This window comes from Littorina saxatilis, linkage group LG8 (genome assembly GCF_037325665.1).
Source record: "Littorina saxatilis isolate snail1 linkage group LG8, US_GU_Lsax_2.0, whole genome shotgun sequence".
Classification (NCBI taxonomy): domain Eukaryota; kingdom Metazoa; phylum Mollusca; class Gastropoda; order Littorinimorpha; family Littorinidae; genus Littorina; species Littorina saxatilis.
Genome location: NC_090252.1, coordinates 7,496,724 through 7,518,928, shown reverse-complemented (window position 1 = coordinate 7,518,928; position 22,205 = coordinate 7,496,724). Strand labels below are relative to the sequence as shown.

The 22,205-nt window shown below is 43.9% G+C and overlaps 1 long non-coding RNA gene across 1 annotated transcript in view; it reads right to left on the bottom strand.

The window, feature by feature from the left end:
- The window catches only part of LOC138974948 (uncharacterized), a 28,649-nt gene that overhangs the window by 1,400 nt on the left and 5,044 nt on the right, over positions 1–22,205 (bottom strand). The window contains exons 2-3 of the long non-coding RNA XR_011458463.1: positions 21,921–22,021; positions 56–277 (exon numbers count right to left, since the gene is read on the bottom strand). This is a non-coding gene — a long non-coding RNA (uncharacterized lncRNA). The remainder of the gene's footprint in view (positions 1–55; positions 278–21,920; positions 22,022–22,205) is intronic.

Below are 22,205 nucleotides of genomic sequence, written 5' to 3'. Positions count from 1 at the left end.
TCTGCATACACACAACAAATATGAAAAGAAGGTTATTAAAATAAAAATAAATTACTTTGTGTTGAAATCCAGTGTATCCCAAGTTTTCTGTTGGGAAGGGGTTCTCTGCAGTTGGGTTGCCATCAAGAAAGTGTCGAGAACAAACTCTTGCATCTTTCGCAGGTGAAAAAAAGCTTGTGTCTCCCGTCTGCTGTTGAATGTGTCTTCACGGCTGATCAGTCAAATCCACTTAACCCGTTATGATGGTTTCTTCTTGCGTGTTGGAAGCGGATGCAAGCTGTTGAAAACAGACACATGTAACTATTTATGGCTCTGCAAAGCAGTTTTTAATTACTTTTTGATCACAGCCATGTTCCAACAACATGAATTAATACCACAAAAAAACAAGAAATGGAAACAAGCAGACAGTGAGCTCGAGACGCAACATTTAATGTAAACGTCTTTTTTTTACCTCATGCATGGCAGATTCAAACACAGTCTTTCGTGCAGTGTGTAGTTTTTTCTTGTGTTAAAAGCAGTAAAAATGCAGGTCTAGCTATTCGGTTTTGTAATCATGCTATAGAATTTGCAGAAAAAAACCCATTAAATCGCACGAATGTCAGGCAATAAAATAATCAAGTAGAAGTGCAACGCCAAGGCACTGCATACCCCAGTGAAAGACAAACCTACCCCTCTCTCTCTCTGTCTTTCTCTCTCTCTCAAACACACACACACACACACACACGAACACACACACATGCACACCCCAAGTTACACACATACACACTCACTCACACGCACTCACTCACTCTCTCACACACACTTCACACACAAAACACACCCCCATACGCACATATAGACAGACGGACATACACAGGTACCTTTACAAACACACATACACACACACGCACATACACACCCACTCTCTCTCTCTCTCTCTCTCTTTCTCTCTTATACAAACAGACACACACCCACACACACATACGTTTGTGTAACCGTCTCGCACTCATGCAGACAAGGCGGTGTGATGATAGTCCGACTTCGCTTTTTATTCACCATAAGGCATAAAGAATCACATGGAAAAAACCCTGAAACACATGTAAATAAAATAATGTAAACGTGGTGTTCCAGTACAATAAAGTTCTAATTAAGATTGTAAATCAATAAATAATTAAATAGTTTACCTCATTTGATTCACATTAACATTAAAACAAATTACAGCTCTCACAAGTAAATGAAGTATGACATATACATCAAACATTGCTTCACTGAGACATCGATACAAAACGGCATATACGTAAATATTATATGTATACAATGCAACCAATTTACAACATCAACATGTGAATCTGACATGCTGAGAATAATTTAACATGAACTCCATTCTTAAATAAAGAATGTCACACCGCAATAATAAATATCGCATACCTCAAAAATACTGTAGTTGTAGTTATGAGGGTTTACTCACTCCTCAGTCTGGCCAGGGTATAACCTACAAGCATTACATCAATTATTACTATGTGCACATCATATATGTAGACAATGAAAATAAATATCAAACTCAGGTATTACACAAGCCAACTCTTTGTTTCCAATAATAAAATACATCATGTGCCTTCTTTCAGTAGCAATTGAGACTGACATTTCCCTAGACACATTATTCAAAAGTAACTTATGAACAACATGAACGCCATCAAAAATAAAGAAGCTGGCTCCAAACTAGTTTATGTTCACATTCCTTCTTTTCAACTAAATTCCAAAGCATTCAAACTGAACTAACTAAACTGGCATACAGTTATAATAAAACAATTTCATTCAACAGTCCTGTCATTCAATTCATTTAAGTCAATCTATTTACTAAAATAAAGCATTCATACTAGCATGATCTCACTTACCAAAACAGCAAAAGGAATCTTGTACAGACAGGTTCAGGTGGTAACAATGCAATGACACTGACAGGTGTCAGCATACCAAAAATTGCAGTGAGCTTAGTTCACTCAAAAAAAGTAGTCTTCCAAGCCAACATTGGCAACTAAACTGCCAATGAGAGTACAGTTTGCAGCATAAGCCAATGAAAACTTGCCATACAAACAATAGGCACTTCAATGAAGCATATTTTAACAAATAATAATAATAAGCAGGCAACTGATTCCTGCACAGGCACATGAAAAGATTATTCTTTTAAAGGACACAAACAAATGAAGTTATAAGTCAAAATATACTGCCTGCCACATACACCCCCCCGATAAAAAATGGCGTCCTCGTCATTTTACACAACATTTACACCGCATTGTCTAAAACAAATTGAATTCTTGTATATTTTGTACAGTTTATCCTGACACCACAACATTGATGATTGCTTTCACAATCCATTCAGGTGTATCTCCAAGCGATTTCAAATACTCGGCTTTCTGCAGCCACTCTGGTTGCTCATGTTGACTCATATTCATGACGTAATTTCCAGAGTTGTGCCATGCCGGAGCCTGTTTCTCCCTGAGAGATCTTCTCGGGGCTGGGTTTGGAGGCACCCTGGGCTCCTCCTCCTCTTCACTCTCCTGTGCGCGAGTTTCCAATTCTTCCGCTGAATCCAAAGGTTCCTGTGGATCCTGTTCCTCTTGGGTACCCTCCTGATCAGATACATTCTCCTCCCGATCGATCTCAGTGTCGTCGGAAATTGAACTGTGGGCGTCCCCACTGTGATCAGAATCTTCAGTGTCACTCACTCGAGTCATCTTTGGGATTACTCGTTCTAATACTTCATTGAAATCACTGGAGTCACTGGTGTCATTGTCTTCTCCTGATGTGTCTTCGGTGTCTTGTGAACTTTCTGACACAGCTACTCCCTTCCGGCGCAATCTTCTTGACTGGCGCTGCCTTGCTTGTTGAGGTGGAACCTCTTCCCTTGGTAGTTCTGGCTGATCTAACCTTGTTCCAAGTGGTAGGAGTAGGTTTCTATGCAGAGTTCTTTTTCTTCCTGTTCCATTCTCTTTTTGGACCACAAATACAGGAATATCACTGTTTGGTTGTTGGATGACTTCGTAAATGTCTTCTTCCCACTTGTCTGCAAGTTTGTGCTTGCCGTCAAAAGCAACTATCTTGACAAGTACTTTGTCACCAAGTCCCACATCTGCTCCTCTGGCCTTGAGATCGTAAAAACGTTTCTGCTTAGCGCGGGCTTTGCTCGCTGCTGCTGACGCCAAGTCAAAAGACTCTTTCAGACGCGTTCTCAAGGTTTCGACGTACTTTGTCAGTGGCACCTGCTTTCCATCATTCTTGTTGAGACCGAATGAAATGTCAACTGGTAGGTGCGGGTCTCGACCGAACATCAATGAGAATGGTGAGAATCCTGTAGATTCATGCCTGGTGCAATTGTATGCATGAACCAGTGGAGCGATGTAGCTCTTCCAGTCTGCCTTTCTGTGCGGTTCAAGTGTCCCCAGCATGTCCAGAAGGGTACGGTTAAACCGTTCGCACATTCCGTTACCCATGGGGTGGTAGGGTGTAGTTCTGGATTTCTGGCATGCGGTGATCTGACAGAGTTCTTTGATGATTCGACTTTCAAAGTTTGCACCTTGGTCTGAATGAAGTCGACGCGGCATTCCATAGTGGACAACAAAGTTGTTGAAAAATGCATCAGCGGTTGTCTTTGCACTCATGTTTCTGGTTGGAATGGCTTGTGCATAGCGTGTGAAATGATCTGTGATCACCAAAACATGTTGAAATCCTCCCTTAGATGTCTCCAGAGTAAGGAAATCCATACAAACCAACTCTAGCGGCTGGGTGGTGACAACGCTTTTGAGAGGTGCGCGGCTGTTGGCTGGCGTTTTTCTGTGAATGCAGCGTGGACATTTCTTGATCCAGTTTTCCACATCATTCGCCATGCCTGGCCAGAAGAACCTGTCTCTCAGTAGGCTAAGAGTTCTGTCCCTTCCTGGATGTCCTACATCATTGTGCAAACTTTTCAACACGTCGGGAACGTACCTCGAGGGTAAAACTAGTTGCTTTCTGTCCTCTTCCCTTATGCAGGTGGTCCGGTACAAGACTCCACGCATCAACTCTAGCTTGTCAAAGTTTGTGCGGAGGGTCTGATGCGACGTTCCTGCTGGCATGTTCTCTTTTAAGGGCTTTTGGCGTTGTTGCACCGCCTTGATCCAAACCTTGAGCACTGAGTCTTCTTGCTGAGCTTCACGTAGGTCATTGTCACTGAATGTCCCCAAGCTCTGGCCACTTGTACTGCTGAAAGTTGCGTCAATCACAGTTGTCGAGAATGAAAGACACTCAATGTACATCTCTGACTGCTGTGAGTTGCATATGGCTCGGATCGACTCGGCTGGGATGTGTTGATCACTGTCAGACGTAGCAAAATCCTGTATCCCTGGAAGTCTGGAAAGTGCGTCAGCATCTGCGTTGCTTGCCCCTGTGCGGTATTTGATGTCAAAGTCAAAGGATGCTAGAGCAGCTAACCACCGGTGTCCTGTTGCATCTAGTCGAGCAGTGGTCAGAACGTAAGTCAGCGGATTGTTATCCGTGTATATGGTGAACTTGTGTCCATACAGGTAGTCTCGAAACTTTTCCGTGACTGCCCATTTCAGGGCAAGGAACTCAAGTTTATGGGCTGGATAGTTCCGCTCCGATTTGCTGAGTCCTCTGCTAGCATAACTGAGTGCCCTCTTCTGGCCGTCTTGTTCTTGGTAGAGTACTGCGCCAAGTCCTGAACCAGAGGCGTCGGTATGCAGTTCGAATGGTTGACTGTAATCAGCAAAACCTAGTACTGGAGGCTGCGACAAACACTCTTTGAGCTTGTTGAATGCAATGTCTTGTTCTGGTCCCCATGTCCACGGTTTAGGTGACGTCTTTTCAACCTTCTTCCCCTTCTTCCTCGGTTTCCCTTTGACTGGAGTTGGCATAAGTTCTGTCAGTGGCTTAGCGATCTTTGAAAAACCTTTGACGAATCGCCTATAGTAACCAGCGAAGCCTAAGAACTGACGTACTTCTTCAGGAGTCCTTGGTTGAGGCCAGTTCCTCACTTTCTCACACTTCTCAGGGTCGGCTTCAATACCTCTAGCTGATACAACATGTCCAACGTACTTCACTTTTTCCTGACAAAATGAACACTTCTTAGGATTCAGCTTGAGTCCACACTCTTGTAAGCGGATCAAGACTCTATCAATTCTCTCGAGGTGTTCCTCAAATGTGTCAGAGAAAATGATGATGTCGTCAAGAAAAACGAGACAGATGTTTAGGTGCAAATCCCCAAGACAATCCTCCATCAGGCGCTGGTACGTTGCAGGCGCATTGGCTAAACCCATGGCCATTCGGTTGTATTCGAAGAACCCTAATGGAGCTACTGTGAAGGCTGTTCGCTCTTTGTGTTCTTCTACAATCTCAACCTGATGGTAGCCGCTCTTCAGGTCTAGAACGGAGAAGTATTTGGATCCTGACAAGGCATCAAGAAGTTCCTCTATCTTTGGAAGAGCATACGAATCCTTGATCGTTCTCGCGTTTAACTGTCGAAAGTCGACACATTGGCGCAGGGTTCCATCTTTCTTCTTTACCCAGACCACGTTTGAAGACCACGGAGACCGAGAGCGACGGATGATCCCGCTATCCAGCATCTGCTGCAAATGTTCGCGGACTTGTGTGTACATACCAGGTGGAATCCTTCTGTGGCGCTCCTTGAAGGGCGTGTTGTCATTCATTCGGATATCATGTTTCACCCGGGATGTCAGTCCAACGTCATCTTTTCCGCTAGAGAAGGCTTCTCTGCGTTCTCTGAGTTTGGTCTTTAGTTTGTCGCACTCATGCTCGTTCAGGGCCTGCGATGTGATCTTGATATCATCCATGAAAGCATCAGAATCAGGACTATCCTCAGGTTTGCTTTCTCTGTCCACAATAGTGACTGGCTGTAGCTCACACAGTATAGCTCTTGATGGGATGGTGACTGTTTGTGTGGTAACGTTTGACACCTGGACATCTACAAATCCTGTGTGCTTGGACTGATAGTTGACTATGCTTGCTGTTATGTCAAGGAGGCTTGCCAAGTCGCCGCTGAGTGCTGGCTGAGCAATAGCGCAAGTAGGCTCGTAGTCAAGTGGCTTGTCTATCACGCCTGTGACTACAATAGAACTGTTGGGTTTGATCGTTGTGCCGTTCAAGTCTGCATTTCTTACAAGTCCAAGGCAGTTCCTGTTCTTCTTCAGTTCCTTTTCCCTTAGAACCATACATCTGAAGCTGAGATACCACGGCGTGTGCATGTTGGCTACTTGTAGAAACTTACAGCCATGTTCCTGCCTGGTATGATCCAAGAAGTGACTCAGAATGTTTGTGCCTATCAAAAGAGGTACGCTACGATTGTAACGGCTATCTGGGACGACAAGTAAGAGACATTCTTGCTCCTCGATGCTATGGCTCCCTGTTCCTGGGGCTGTTAATGAAGCGATGATGTACCCAAGGTATGGAAGTAGTTCTCCATCGGCGCATTCGATCTTCAGTACATTTTGAAGTGGATATATGGGTAGTGTAGGCAAATGTTCATGGTGAAAACTCTCGCTTACAGTGGATACAGTTGAACCGGTGTCCAGTAGCGCTGTTGCTTCGACCCCATTTATATTCACTGCTACCTCATTGCTCGATCCCACAAGTTCTGGTTCTTGCGCTGTGCTTGGGCTACTCATGCTGAAACAATGTGGACCTACATCGAGCCCATCTCTGTAGGTCCGTTCGGGTTTAACACTTGCTTGCTATGATCTAGCCGCACTCTGCACCCGACGCGGATGTGTCCCTTTTCCCCGCAGCGATGGCAGATGATGTCACTGGTCTGACGATGTTGTTGGCTGTTGGCTCCCCGACCTCGGCCACGACCTCTCTGGTTTTGATAGTTGGCAGAGTTCTGATAGTTGCCATAGTTTGCAGGCTGTCTTTCTTTTACACTTTCTAACTCTGTCGCGAGCTGATGCACCTGTGCTCTTAGCTCATCTACGTCATTAGGGGCTTGCTGGGCAGCTTTCGACATTGGCTTGACCTTTGAGGCTTGGCAGGAACTGTCTTGCTCTATCTGCCTGATGGCACTCCTCAGCTCATCAAAGTTTTGAATGGTGTCGAACTTGTGGCCTGTGCGATCCTTCAGTTCCTGTCGCAGGCCTGTGTAGAACATGACTCGGAGCATTTCATCCACCTCCATAGGGCGGACTCGGCCCAGGTCCTGTGCTTTAGCTAGTAAGTCCTCGAGCCGGCAGCTCCATTGGGTCACGTCTTCTGCGCTTTCTTGTCTTGCACCATAGAAGGCCGCTAGTAGCCTCTCGCCTGCCTGGACATTCCCGAAGACGCTTTCAAGTTTGGTCAGCAGCTCCTTTACAGTAGCAGAGATGCCCAACCGCATCGCGATTCTCGCTGCTTCTCCTTTCAAGGACCGACGAATTGCCTCCAAGATCACTGGCTCATCATAAACACCGTTCTCCATTAGACATCTCACCTCAAACTTCCATAGGTCAAAGGTAGTCTGTTTGTCGCCTTGAGGATTTCCAGAGAAAACTGAAATCTGGGGTGTGCGGGACAGCGCCAATGTCCGTGGTCTAGGTCTGTCTTGGTCCTCCTTGCTGTGTGGCCGGCCGTCTGCCTCCTCCTCTTTAATGCCTTGGCTATGGATCCATCTCTCTAGGTCCTCTTTGGTGTCTGCTTTTGGAGTGAGACCGAGCTCCCTAAAAGACTTAAGCAGCCTAAGTTCTTCTTCTGTGACTTGCTCTGCCATACTTGTGGGATGTGTTAAAAGCAACAAACAATAGCCACAACGATCACAAAAAGGACTAATTTCTAACTCCAACTGTCACAGAGTCCTGAAAAATAGCCTGGAAGGTCGCAATAACCTACCGACCAAGTACGAAAAATGCCCTGCGAAACAAATTGTAGCATATACCACGATGTTTACAACATCCTGAAAATATCAAAGATCAGAACATCAGGCAATAAACAACGTCAGATGCATAAAAAAAACTATGTTAACACTGACATGCAACCATCCGCTCAATGTTCTTAAAGTAAGATCAAGTTTGTTTCCTGCAAATAATCACACAGCATGCATAAAGAGGTTTGTTTCAAAATTGTCTCCCTTGAACAGTCATGTCACTGGGTTCATGGGTACGTGTCCTTTAAAAGATTATTCTTTTAAAGGACACAAACAAATGAAGTTATAAGTCAAAATATACTGCCTGCCACATATGTTTGTTTGTTTAACGCCCAGCCGACCACGAAGGGCCATATCAGGGCGGTGCTGCTTTGACATATAACGTGCGCCACACACAAGACAGAAGTCGCAGCACAGGCTTCATGTCTCACCCAGTCACATTATTCTGACACCGGACAAACCAGTCCTAGCACTAAATGCCAGACGCCAGGCGGAGCAGCCACTAGATTGCCAATTTTAAAGTCTTAGGTATGACCCGGCCGGGGTTCGAACCCACGACCTCCCGATCACGGGGCGGACGCCTTACCACTAGGCCAACCGTGCCTGTTTCACACACACATACATTGACTCACACAAATCTCATACACACAAAACACACACTCATACGCACATAGACCGGCACGGTATGGGAACCACTCGCCGACAGAAGACTCGCCAACCGCCTCACTATGCTCTACAAGATCAACAACGGCATAGTCGACATCAACAAGGCCGAGTTCTACACCTCTGGCGACAGCCGCACCAGAGGAGCCCAGAGACTGTTCCAGGAGAGGGCATCCCATCCTGTTCTCTTCAACTCCTTTTTCCCCCGAACACTGCGTCAGTGGAACAAGCTCGACCCTAAGACCACAGTTGCTCCTTCACTGGAGTCCTTCCAAACTGGTCTGGGTCGTACCCACGGACTTGCCTCGCTGACACAGTAACCCTGCAGCTCTTCGTGTAAATAGTTTTATACTTTTAACCATCTTCTCGGAGTTATTGGGTCACCCACCACCAGTAACCAATTACTCAGTACTCCGCCGCTGGACTACAGACGTTCGGATGAACCCAGTCCATACCAAGAAAGAAGAAGAAGAAGAAGTATGACTTACTTCCCCTTATAATCAAACCAAGACAACAAGCTGTGCCTTCATTGGCTGAAGGAAAAATATTGCGCGAAATCTGACGTGTAGATCTGTTGTAGATTTGAGAAAACAGTCATAAGAAGGTACGTGTAATCTTGAAAGAAATAGTAAGATTGTTTTTGTTGCTCAAGACTGTTATTTTTATGGAGCTTTTCTCGATGTCTGTCCAAAATTGCGCACCATAAGACAGAGGGAGGGAGATAGAGAGGAAAGAGAGAAATTTTGTTCCCCATCCACATCAGTTACGGGTTGGTTGTTGATGTAGAACGATAGCAAAGCAGTCAGGTCAGATAATGCACACAGCACGAGACGCTTGCAGAGAAGGATATACAATCAGGGTTCTTGCATGCTTACAGTGTGATCTTCTTGCTATTTTTCATCAATGAACATAATGCCACAGCAAAACATATTTAACCCAATTGTATTTTGTGGTTTATGTTGAGAGCGAAGTTAGGATTTATCTTTTCAAGAAGTAGACTCTGCAGTTGTTAAGGCTATCCAAATAATCTAATTCAGACTGTGTGAATGCTATATGTGATTCGGAGTAAGAATATGTAATTTAATCTGCATTCAAAATTGTAACAACACTTCTTTCGACACACACACGAACACACATACTGTTTGGAATCCTACTGCTAAAGTTGAACGAACACATTTAACAGCAACATGCAAGTATTCATTCTTGTATTCAAGAAACATGCAAGTATACACTCTTCTTTCGTCTTTTCAATCAACATTTTCCGAAAAAGACTGTGTTTGAGTGTTTACGGAGTAGTTTTATTTCTGGATGGTGAGCAAAAACAAAAAAAAACACATGTTGATCGTATAATAGTGAACAATAATCATAAAGTGCATATTTTGTCAAAGTGTTGGTGTCGGAACTAAGCACGAGGGAGCCCACATTCACTGTCAGCATGATAGTTTGACTGTTGATTGAAAAAGTTAACACATGATGATAGTGCTCATAAGCTTGGATGTGCAGGTTTTGGAAAGAACAGTGCGTCATATTATACATTAAACTGTCCTCTGTACCTCCTGCATAAACTACAAAAAGTCCAAAAACTCGGCAGCACGCCTCATTCTCAAAGCACGAAAACGAGATCACGCAACACCACTTCTTCACACACTGCACGGGTTACCTATTCAAGCGAGCATTGACTACAAACTGTCCACCCTCTGCTTTAACTTCTTTTCTGGCTCGTCTCCTGCTTACTTCTCTGAACTCCTCACCGTCTATTCTCCAGCAAGACAACTCCATGCCTCTTCTGACTGTCGCATCCTTACCATTCCACACACCAAAACCAAAACATACGGACAACGCACTTTTACTTTCTGCGCACCCACACAATGGAATTCTCTCCCCTTTCACATCCGCCACTCTCAGTCAACCAAAGCATTCAAACGAGCACTTAAAACGCACCTCTTCAAGAAATACAACCCCTGATTTTGTTTTCTCAGTCCATCAGTAGACTACATGCAGTGTATTTGTTGTTTTAGTGATTTTTCACTACCTATTTACACCCCCGGTATAGGGGTGTGTATAGGTTTCACTGGATGTGTTTGTTTGTTTGTTTGTGTGTTTGTTTGTTTGTGTGTTTGTTTGTTTGTGTGTTTGTTTGTGTTCGCAAGTAGATCTCAAGAATGAACGGACCGATCGTCACCAAACTTGGTGAACAGGTTCTATACATTCCTGAGACGGTCCTTACAAAAATTGGGACCAGTCAAACACACGGTTAGGGAGTTATTGGTGGATTTTGGTTTTTTGGGGGATCAACTACGGCATAACTTTTCCTTATCTTCTCCATGTTTTCAGCGTTTACCTCCCTTCCTTCGTATGGTGCACTACGATATGAGAGGCATCTTCGGATATTCCCGGCGTTCTGTTACTATTTTTAGAAGGTCATCGCAGTGTCCAGAACGCTTTCCTTGGACCCGTAAGTTGTCCTCACTGTAAAAGTGCAAAGGTCGAATCAATTTATAGCCACGCGAAAAATACACTCTCATCTATCTCTATATATTTATACAATAGATATAGATATATATATACGGCTTCTGTGTGTGTGTGTGTGTGTTTGAGTGTGTCTGTAGTGTAGAAAACACCTGTGTATTGCACAGTTCTGTTTGTGATGTGGTACCTAGGGCGTCGTCGACAAGTATGGGACTCGACATGATATGATCAGGAATGGCATTATGGCCCCTGAATCATGTTCGTGCTGTTCCCATTCCACGAGTCTGGAAGGGACCTAAGCTTGACGGGTCCATGGTTCGAAGCCGGCGTACAGTGCGCCACTCAAGCCGGGTATTCGGCTCTATTTAATCCACACGTGCTGAGCATGTTTTATATTATATACATGAGACGGTTTTTACAAAAAATGCGGTCAGTAGGTGTTACAGAAAGAGTTATATTGATTTGTCTTTTTCTCCGCCTGTCTCTTTGTCCACTCAATCAACTTATTTTAACCACACTTGTTAGCAGTGCCTTCTCAGTTGGTGGCAGTGAGAATGGTAAGGACGGGGGTGTTTTTCCTATCTCGGAGGAATTTCTTGTTTATTCATGTTTTTATTACTTAGTTAGTGGAAGAATCTTTTGTAATGTATGTTTGATGGTGTATGCTTTTAATTAAGCGTTGTTGACTAAGAATGTAGATGTAAATGCTTGTATAACTGTGTTTTAATTTTAAATGTGTCAAGCGCAAAGAGCATAATTGTAAAGTTATGATGTTGCGCTATATAAATGCTCATTTATTATTATTATTATTATTATTAGTATCGGTCAGAAAGAAGAAGCCTGCGCAGGAGAGGCAAACCAAACCCGTGCCAGTTCCATAGCTGGCCCTGAGGACAGCAAAGAAACCGGAACGAGAGGCAGCCGCTGCCGGAAGACGAGGGTTTGGCAAAGATGGGAGAGAGTTAAAAGGCCACCAAAGGAGAAACCTGAACGGAAGAAGCCTTCCTTCTCTCTCGCCGACTGGGAACCAGTCTTCAACGAAAAAGCATCTGCAGAAGCAGTTTCGGAGAATAAACCCCTTCCGGACAAAATCTGGGAGTGACTTCAACCGCCGCTTCAAGAGCCACCTTGAAGCGGGATGAAAGCCACGAGAGCGTCTGCTAACCATCAACCGACCGAGAGTTCGACGTGGTAAGCGAGGGGGCTGGCTCAAAGCCATAGGAGCCCGAAAAGGACGCTGAGCGGGGGAGGCCGGAGCCCGAAGCCCTTTCCTGCCGGTAACCGACCCAACCTCATCACCTGACTAAGAGGAGGATGGGAGGCATCGAAAACCGAAGGCCAGGAAGTGAGGAGATGAGCAGAACCCACCACCGAAGTGTGTGACAGCTGCTAATCCGACTGAGGCAGGAAGCCTGCATGTCTAAAGGGCAAACCGTGTCCCACGTTCACCGACGACCAAGAGGAAGCGACGGGAATGGAACCGGGAACACCGGGAGGAGCCGGAAGTGCAGTAGACACAGAGGTGCTATGCCAAAGCTGGTGCTGCACAAACTGATGGCTGAAGCCCGATACCCAATAGGTAAACCCTAGGCCCGAACCGGAAGGGACAGCAACATGTCCGCTAGCCGTTGGACCTATACTCCCGACAAGAGGCGGAAGCGCAGCTGCCGAAAACGACTGCTGACGTAGGGCTAGGCTCGAACCGGATGGGACCCTACAGGTCCGCTATCCGGTGAACCCATGCTTCCGGCCGGAACCGGAAGCGCAGCTGTCGCGGACGACTGCTGACAAAAATCAAGGCTCAAACCGGATGGGACCATAGCAGGTCCGCTAACCAGTGAGCCCACACTTCCGGCCGGAACCGGAAGCACAGCTGTCGCGTACGACTGCCGACGTAAGGCAAGGCTCGAACCGGACGTGACAGTAGCCTGTGCACTAACCAGTGCACCTACACTTCCGGCCGGAACCGGAAGCACAGCTGTCGCGGACGACTGCTGCCGTAGGACAAGGCTCGAACCGGACGTGACAGAAGCCTGTGCACCAACCGGTGAACCTACACTTCCGGCCGGAACCGGAAACGCAGCTGTCGCGGACGACTGCTGACGTAGGGCAAGGCTCAAACCGGACGTGACAGCAGCCTGTGCACTAACCGGTGAACCTACACTTCCGGCCGGAACCGGAAGCGCAGCTGTCGCGGACGACTGCTGACGTATGGCAAGGCTCGAACCGGACGTGACAGTAGCCTGTGCACTAGCCGGTGAACCTCTACTTCCGGCCGAAGCCGGAAGCCAGCTGTCGCGGACGACTGCTGACGTAAGTCGAAGCTCGAACCGGACGTGACAGTAGCCTGTGCACTATCCAGTGAACCTCTACTTCCGGTCGAAGCCGGAAGCAGCTGTCGCGGACGACTGCTGACGTAAGTCGAGGCTCAGCTGGATGGGACCATGGTCTGTCCGCATTCCAGCGAGTCACTCCTTCCGGGAACCGGAAGAGCAGCTGCCGTAAACGGCTGCTGCGAGCACATACCTTGTACTGGCCGCATCCCCAAAGGGACATGCTCAGGTGCACCCCCGCAAGCGGGAGCCACCGAGTGCCGGCCACGAAGAGAAGTTTGTCCCAGCAAGTGGAGTCCATAGACCTCACGGCTGCCAGAAGCCTGGACCGACGATCGGATCCAGATACGCAAGTGAGCGGCGAAGACCCGGGGACAACACCTCCGGAATCAGAAGACGCCGGTATCACCAGAGAAGCCAACGAGCGAGGATCGCCTACCCCCGGGAGGGGGCCGGAGTTGGCAACAGGGTCTGACCGCAACATTTCCTCACAGACGAGGGTACGAATCTATGGAAGTAAGGAAGAGAAAAGGTTAGACACCAGAGCACTAGGCTCTGGTGCCGACACAGGTGTAAACAAAGACACCCTAGAAACTGACGACTGAGAGCCAGACGGAGTATCGTCCGACGCCGAAATCGGCACAGAAAACACAACGTTAGTCTTTGGATCAGAAACAACCATAACAGGGTTCTTAGCAGAAGACATGGAAGACGAGGATTTGGGCTTGGCAGGGCCCTTGCCCTTACTCTCGGCCTTCCCACCCCCCCCCCCCCCCCCCCCCCCCCGCTTTTTCTCGTTGTCAGCCATGCCAACAAAATGAGAAAAGAAACTACTGAAAACTATCAAAGTCCAAAGGACGTAAATTTCAGCAGAAACCAAAAACTAGCACTAACGTAAGAGCCACCAAAGGTAGCTAAACAACAAGCACTGAGCAAACGTTCAAAGTCCGAGCACGGACCCAAACATATCAGTATCAAACAACACGTGCTAGAGAAAAAATGGCGACCAAAATGGAGGCCACTACAAGAAACCACTGAAGAAACTTAGAATTCCAAAGGACGTACAAAATTTTCAGCAGAATAAAATACAATGTCAAAATACAACAAGGAACAATCTCACCAACTGGAAACCAGCTATGAGTAGACGGGGAGCCGAGGCCGGTGGGTGTCAAGCTGACACCAAAACGGCCAGGAGCGAAAGCAAAGATCGACCTGTCTCTCTGGCTGAAAGGAGTCGAATGAGGATACCACGTGTGGGGTACAGTAGCTGTGACGTAGTTCACACTACGGGAGGTAACCTTGTGTGGCAATCTTGCTACTTTTTTGCATGGGTTGCTTCCCTTAGACTATAGACGGGATAGCGATTTTTCAGACCTAAGCATCTCTGACTGCGTCAATGCTATTATGTGATTCGGAGTAAGAATATGTAATTTAATCACATTTTTATACATACATGCATTGTAAGCTAAGGATATATTGCTATTGCTCACATAACTGAGACTGCTGGACTAAAAACAAGTCGCGTAAGGCGAAAATACAATATTTAGTCAAGTAGCTGCCATTTTTCAGCAAGACCGTATACTCGTAGCATCGTCAGTCCACCGCTCATGGCAAAGGCAGTGAAATTGACAAGAAGAGCGGGGTAGTAGTTGCGCTAAGAAGGATAGCACGCTTTTCTGTACCTCTCTTTGTTTTAACTTTCTGAGCGTGTTTTTAATCCAAACATATCATATCTGTATGTTTTTGGAATCAGGAACCGACAAGGAATAAGATGAAAGTGTTTTTAAATTGATTTGGACAATTTAATTTTGATAATAATTTTTATATATTTAATTTTCAGAGCTTGTTTTTAATCCGAATATAACATATTTATATGTTTTTGGAATCAGCAAATGATGGAGAATAAGATAAACGTAAATTTGGATCGTTTTATAAATTTTTATTTTTTTTTTACAATTTTCCGATTCTTAATGACCAAAGTCATTAATTAATTTTTAAGCCACCAAGCTGAAATGCAATACCATATCCGGGCTTCGTCGAAGATTACTTGACCAAAATTTGAACCAATTTGGTTGAAAAATTAGGGCGTGACAGTCCCGCCTCAACTTTCACGAAAAGCCGGATATGACGTCATCAAAGACATTTATCAAAAAAATGAAAAAACGTTCGGGGATTTCATACCCAGGAACTCTCATGTCAAATTTCATAAAGATCGGTCCAGTAGTTTAGTCTGAATCGCTCTACACACACACACACACGCACGCACACACACCACGACCCTCGTTTCGATTCCCCCTCGATGTTAAAATATTTAGTCAAAACTTGACTAAATATAAAAATGACGTAACCACTGTGTCTTCCGTTACGATTGACACATAACAAGTCAAAATTTTCTTCTCACAAACGCAAAAATAGTTTCAGAGCAAAAGTTTAAGAAGCTATGTTGTATTTATGGCATTGTAAATGTTTTCGTATCCAAACTTAGTGGGATTTCTATTCTGATTACTAAGATACTCATATTTGTGTGTCACTCGTAACGAGACATGAAATTTTGTTTCAAAGCATATTGTTCACTTATTTTAAAAAAAAGATGTAATTTTGGACAAAATTAGTAATGAGTAACTCATACTTATTGTTTGAATACAAAATGAGCCAGGAGAAACATACACAGGATGAGTTTTCACATTTTGTGTGTCAACTGTAACATGTCCCGGAAGACATTAAAAATGTCCCGAACAATGAATAACTGCTGTGACAAGACATCAAGACACCACATTGAAATCTTTCTCAATTATCATTAAGAATACCAACCACAGGAACTGTGCAAAAGGGGAAGCAAGACACATGCTGCTTTGTGTGATTTTGGGATATTGGGGCGGGGATATAGCTCAGTTGGTAGCGCGCTGGATTTGTATTCAGTTGGCCGCTGTCAGCGTGAGTTCGATCCCAGGTTCGGCGGAAATTTATTTCACAGTTAACTTTGTGTGCAGACTCTCTTCGGTGTCCGAACCTCCCCCCGTGTACACTACATTGGGTGTGCACGTTAAAGATCCCACGATTGACAAAAGGGTCTTTCCTGGCAAAATTGCTTAGGCACAGTTAATAATTGTCTACCTATACCCGTGTGACTTGGAATAATAGGCCGTGAAAGGTAAATATGCGCCGAAATGGCTGCAATCTACTGGCCGTATAAAATTTCATCTCACACGGCATCACTGCAGAGCGCCTAGAACTGTACCCACGGAATATGCGCGATATAAGACTCATTGATTGATTGATTGATTGATTGATTTTTAGACTTTTGTGTGTCAATCGTAACGGCCTGCTGAAGACACAGTATGTCAATCGCAACGGTTCTGTAAAGAGGACACAGTACAAATATGTTATTGTGTAGCCTAAAATAACTACATATGCCCTTCAACTAAGTTTTGTTCAGGCAGGTGTGAATAAAAGCTATCATTTTAAACTGTAATTCAAAAGAGAGGAAACAAATTGTGAATTTTATAAGGAAATGAACAATCATAACAAAAAGACACAGTAATTATAAAATATTTGAAATTTCAAAAATAAGAGTGTAGAAATGACATGAGTTTTTCTTTTGTCATGAGGCTTCAATGTAAAGGCTCTTTTCTTGATGTTAATGTACAGAAAGCTATTAAATATATAATTAAATAAGAAAATTGCAGTCTTAAATTTGAGAAATTTAGGACATGAACCGTTACAGTTGACACGCCACTTTTAAAACTCAAATTTTTCATAAATATTCAAACATGTTTTGGGTGCAAACCATGGCGATCTTAGTAGAGAACGCTATGGTGCAAACTCATTTGAGCAAATCCTCATTATACACTCATAGAAATACAATCAAGAAATTTAATTTCCAATGAGCATACATGCTCTTACAAAACAATGAAGTAGCTATGTGTCAAATGTCCCACTTTGAAAGTGTCGGATTTTGTCATTTTGGGGCATTCTAATAACCTTTTCAAGACCTTCCAAACTGGTTGGTCCGGTGTCAGAATAATGTGACTGGGTGAGACATGAAGCCTGTGCTGCGACTTCTGTCTTGTGTGTGGCGCACGTTATATGTGAAAGCAGCACCGCCCTGATATGGCCCTTCGTGGTCGGCTGGGCGTTAAGCAAGCAAACAAACAAACAAGACCTTCCAATTGATAAAAACTGATGAAATTATCTGTACTATCTCTCTGAAGGGTTTACTTTAAGAAGGAGTGGTGTTATTAGTAACTTGCTGCTTTCATAAAGAGAAATTATTCTTGAAAGGTAGGTATCTTCTTGCTGACCACGTTTTGGCACAGGCTAATATATGAGGCTTTGCCAAAAGGTGCCATTTCGGACCCATGTGTGTTTGGAAAGCAAGTGTAATTAACTGGATTACCCCAACATGTTCACATGTATTGTGCTTTGAAAAAGGGAGTCTGATGAATGCTTTTTTAATGTTTTGAAGCCTGTTGTTGTTGTGAATGCTAAATAAAAAATAAAATGTTTCAAACATACACCGGAAACGGCCCCGAAAATTGACATTTTGGTGTCCTCGGGGAATTTTCGATTTTTCATGATCTGCATCACTGCATCGGTTTTAATCTGCGTATTTCATACAGTCTAAGCATGCAACTCTTTGTAGAATGTGCAACAATCGTAATTAGAACCAGAATTTACCGAAAAACTTGCCCAGTAAATACCCGGGTTTTTTCGAAGGGCTAATGTCCGCAGACCAACTTGTTTACAGATTCGATTTTCGCCGGTCTTGGTGCTTTGAATGGCCGCCATTTTGGATGAAAACGATAGTTTCGTATTCGAGGAAATAAAAGCAGTGTGTCACGTTTCACTATATCACATAAGGTGATTATGAAACGGTTAGTTTCTTCTAACTAACTAACCACACCACGATCCACTCTCGCAGTCATACAATTGAATAGAAACAACAAAAGTATAAGTTTCAGACGCCTGTTTATGTAATAACTCGCCACCTCCCTCGAGACTTCACTCAAAATATGTTCTTTTACGTTCAAAACGTAAAACCAATGGTCACTGACAAAATGCCAGTTAGAATATAGAAAACTATAGTAACACGCTGATCCCGTGTATAGCTAGGAAAGTATAGCTGATCTGCCTAAAGTGCTGGTTAATGCAGGTGTCACACACCCCATGTTGTCACCACTCGAATATAATCATAAATATAAAAGATGACAACGGTGGTCAACGGGGTGCAAAGACATGGTGCACTTAGCTTTGTTTTGCCACTGGGTGGACGGCCTGTAATTTGTTCATAGTCTCCACAACTGCTCCGTAGAATGTAGTGCCGGCTGGCGTTGTTACGAAGCAGGGAAAAGTGGAGACATCAGGCGCCTCACCCAGTCGCTGGTTAGCCGGTTAGCTGGTTATATCAGATGATCCCGGTTACAGCGTCTGCAGTTAACAGTGTCCCGCGGATAGGCAGCAAAACAGCCAGCAACGGTAGAAGATGAAGAAAGGCTGCAACAAAAAGCCTCGGTGCACTAGACATGTCATGCTACCCCTCACACCCCACCTTTAAACATGTCACCCTGACATATTTCATCGAGCACGTGGGCCTGCACAAACGAACTTTTACAACAACAAATCAGCCATTTCCTTCCTTCTCTCCATATCTGCAAAAACCATATGCAGATTAATATTTTAGCGTCAAAAAGAGCAAATTATGCGCTAACCTGGAAAGAACAACAGAGAGTATTTCGTTCCACAAACACAGACTCGTCAACAGCGTTAAATAATGATTTATTACCTCAAAAAGCCTATGAATGTAGCACTCTCATGGAAGCAAAAACCGCTTCCTCCTTTGAATGGCCTCTGTTCGTCAACAGCGACACACCATTCAACCTCTTGCCGAATACTTTATGCGGTGAAGAACCATCCCCGCACGGCGAAGAGAAATTGACGACCCGTCCGTCAGACCGCATGTAAAAAGAGAGAAGGTGGTCTCAACTGAAGTTTCCTGGAGCCCCTCCTGTACATGCAGAACGGCGCGTTGAAATCAAAGCAGAAATCAAAGCGATGAAATCCATCAAAGCTCGCAGGAATTATAAGACACGACCGTCCTCCCCAGCGCTGAGTGTTCGAGTGTCTAGATACTTGTCCTCACACAGACAACCTTGACGAAAACACGTGACAAACCTTGTCACATATCAAGTTCAGCTATAGCTGAGTTCTGCTTCGACAGCAGAAATCATCCCCGTGAAATCCGTGCTCGGCTATGCATGGTTAGCAAAAATCTGCCGTAGACCAGACTCACGCACAGGCGCTTTCTGTCGCAATTGACCAAGAGAAGGCACCCCACCGAGTGACACTTTCTTGATCCATGTCACTAGATCGTGACACAGTGTGTTACATTTGAGTCAGAATTTGCGAAGTTATTGTATCTAGCAGCTAAAAAGAATCGATGGAGTTAATGTCTGAAAGTAACGTTTGACACATTTTGTTATTTTTGCAATTTTCACAAAGAAGTTTCGCGAGTATTTGATACAAAAGCGTGGAAACCACTAGCTTAGCTTTTATGGCATTTCCGGTCACCGATTCGATTGAAATCATGGAGACGACGAGCCGTAAAGTTGAGAAAATATTGTACTGCCTGTTTAGGGTAAGGTGTAACGTTTGACACATAATTTGCCCATAATTCTTTTCCCAACGAATTGAATTAGCTTATAATAACTGCTTGCTACTTTTGGAGGCAAATTTGATGGAAGAAAAATACGATCCTCTGTTTTTGTTAATGTCCGTGTTACGGTTCAGGAGGATACCTTCATGTCCGTGTAACGATTTAGGCGTTCATGTCCGTGTAACGATTGATTTAGGAGGAGACATTTATGTCCTTGTAAATATTGTAGCCAAAGCTGAAAAAATGCATTTGGGTTAGCAGGGGGAAGGAATATTTTCATGAGATTGTTTTAACACCCCCCCCCCCCCCCCCCCCCCCCTCCCCAACATAGGGATTTTGCTAGGATTTTACGTACAAGTACAACTAATTAAAATTTTTCGATTTAATTGAGAACCTTATTCCAGATGTACCTAGTCATTAGGTTAAAACTGTATTCTAAATGTCTGTTTGAATATTGTAGTTATTTTTGACATTTTGATTGATTTCATGTCCACTGACTCCATGTAACACGTGACAGGTAGAACGCAGATTTGACCTGTTTTGAACATGATGTTACTTTTTTTTGTGGTGCTTTGAGTTTGATGTTCCATAATTACCTAATCTTCAAAATATGAATGTATCCTAAAGGTCTATTTACTATTATAGTTGTCATTTATAACATTTTGAATAATTTCATGTCCACTGACACAGTGTAACACGTGACACGTAGAATGCTGTTTTGACTTGCTTTTAACATGTTTTGCTATTGTTTCTGTTTTCATATTCCAGAAATAACCTAATCTTTAGATTGTAAATGAAAAGTTAGTGTATGTTTAACATTCTGGTTGTTATTTCATATATATTATGAATATTTTCATGTCCATCAACACGTGACACCTACAACAACATGTTTAACTAGTTTTAGCAAACTTTAACAACTTTTAGGGATATTTTTAACATGTGTCAGTGTTTCTGTTGAAGTGTTATATTTTATTTTAGGGTTTATACTTCTTGTGGTTACTTAGCAGAAAGTATCAGTTTGGACTTTTATGATGTTTGAGCGTCTTGCGACATTACGTGACACTGCATTCAAGATTTGGCTCCAAATGTACTTTTAAAGACTGATAATGCTTCTGCAGGGTCTGTTCACTAGAAATAAATCAACACCAGTTGTATGAAATGATATTAATGGCTTCTGTGGTCAGTTTTGTTGCACATGTGTCTTTTCTCAAAATTGGCGTATCATGGCATATTATCAAACCGTACACATTTCCCAAATGCACAGACCATTCTTTTATTACACAAATGTGTTCATCAAAGACTAACGTATCACTTAAAACACCAAAAAAAATCAACTGAAAAGGTTTAGTTTGTCACAAATGTCCAAGCACCCCCCCCCCCCCCCCCCAGCACGTTTTGGCAAAGCCTCATATATATAATGAAACAAAAATACACAAAGGACTACAGACATTACACCAACCTTACAAGAACCAAATACATACATCAACCGACGACGACAACAACCACAAGAGTTGGACCGCAACACGGTGGCCTAGTGGTAAGACGTCCGCCCAGTGAGCGGAAGGTCGTGGGTTCGAACCCCGGCCGGGTCATACCTAAGACTTTAAAATGGGCAATCTAGTGGCTGCTCCGCCTGGCGTCTGGCAGTATGGGGTTAGTGCTAGGACTGGTTGGTACGGTGTCAGAATAATGTGGGTGAGACATGAAGCCTGTGCTGCGACTTCTGTCTTGTGTGTGGCGCACGTTAAATGTCAAAGCAGCACCGCCCTGATATAACCCTTCGTGGTGGACTGGGCGTTAAGCAAACAAACAAACAAACAAACACAAGAGTTGGCGGACTCCAAAGGGCGTTTTGCTGATGAGCACCAGAAGAAATTCTAAGATTTCCTGAGTTTGCCAGGATAAAAAATCATAATGTACTCACTGGTGGTTTTCTCAGCGTTGGTTTTGACGTTTCTATGCTGCGTTGGGGCATGAACTCTGTGGGCAAACTTCCTGGAAGTAGTGTGCGACCAGTTCCATTTCCTTTATAAAATAAAAAAACAATGTTTACAGTTACAAAGCACAAGTATTAAAAATGCATATTATGTACAGGGATCACTCTTTCTTAGTCTTAAAAAACTATAGCTAAGTTCATTGACCACCTCATGAAAACAAGGTCATTTTGACAATCAATTACTCAATATATGTCAAATTTTAAATACATAAA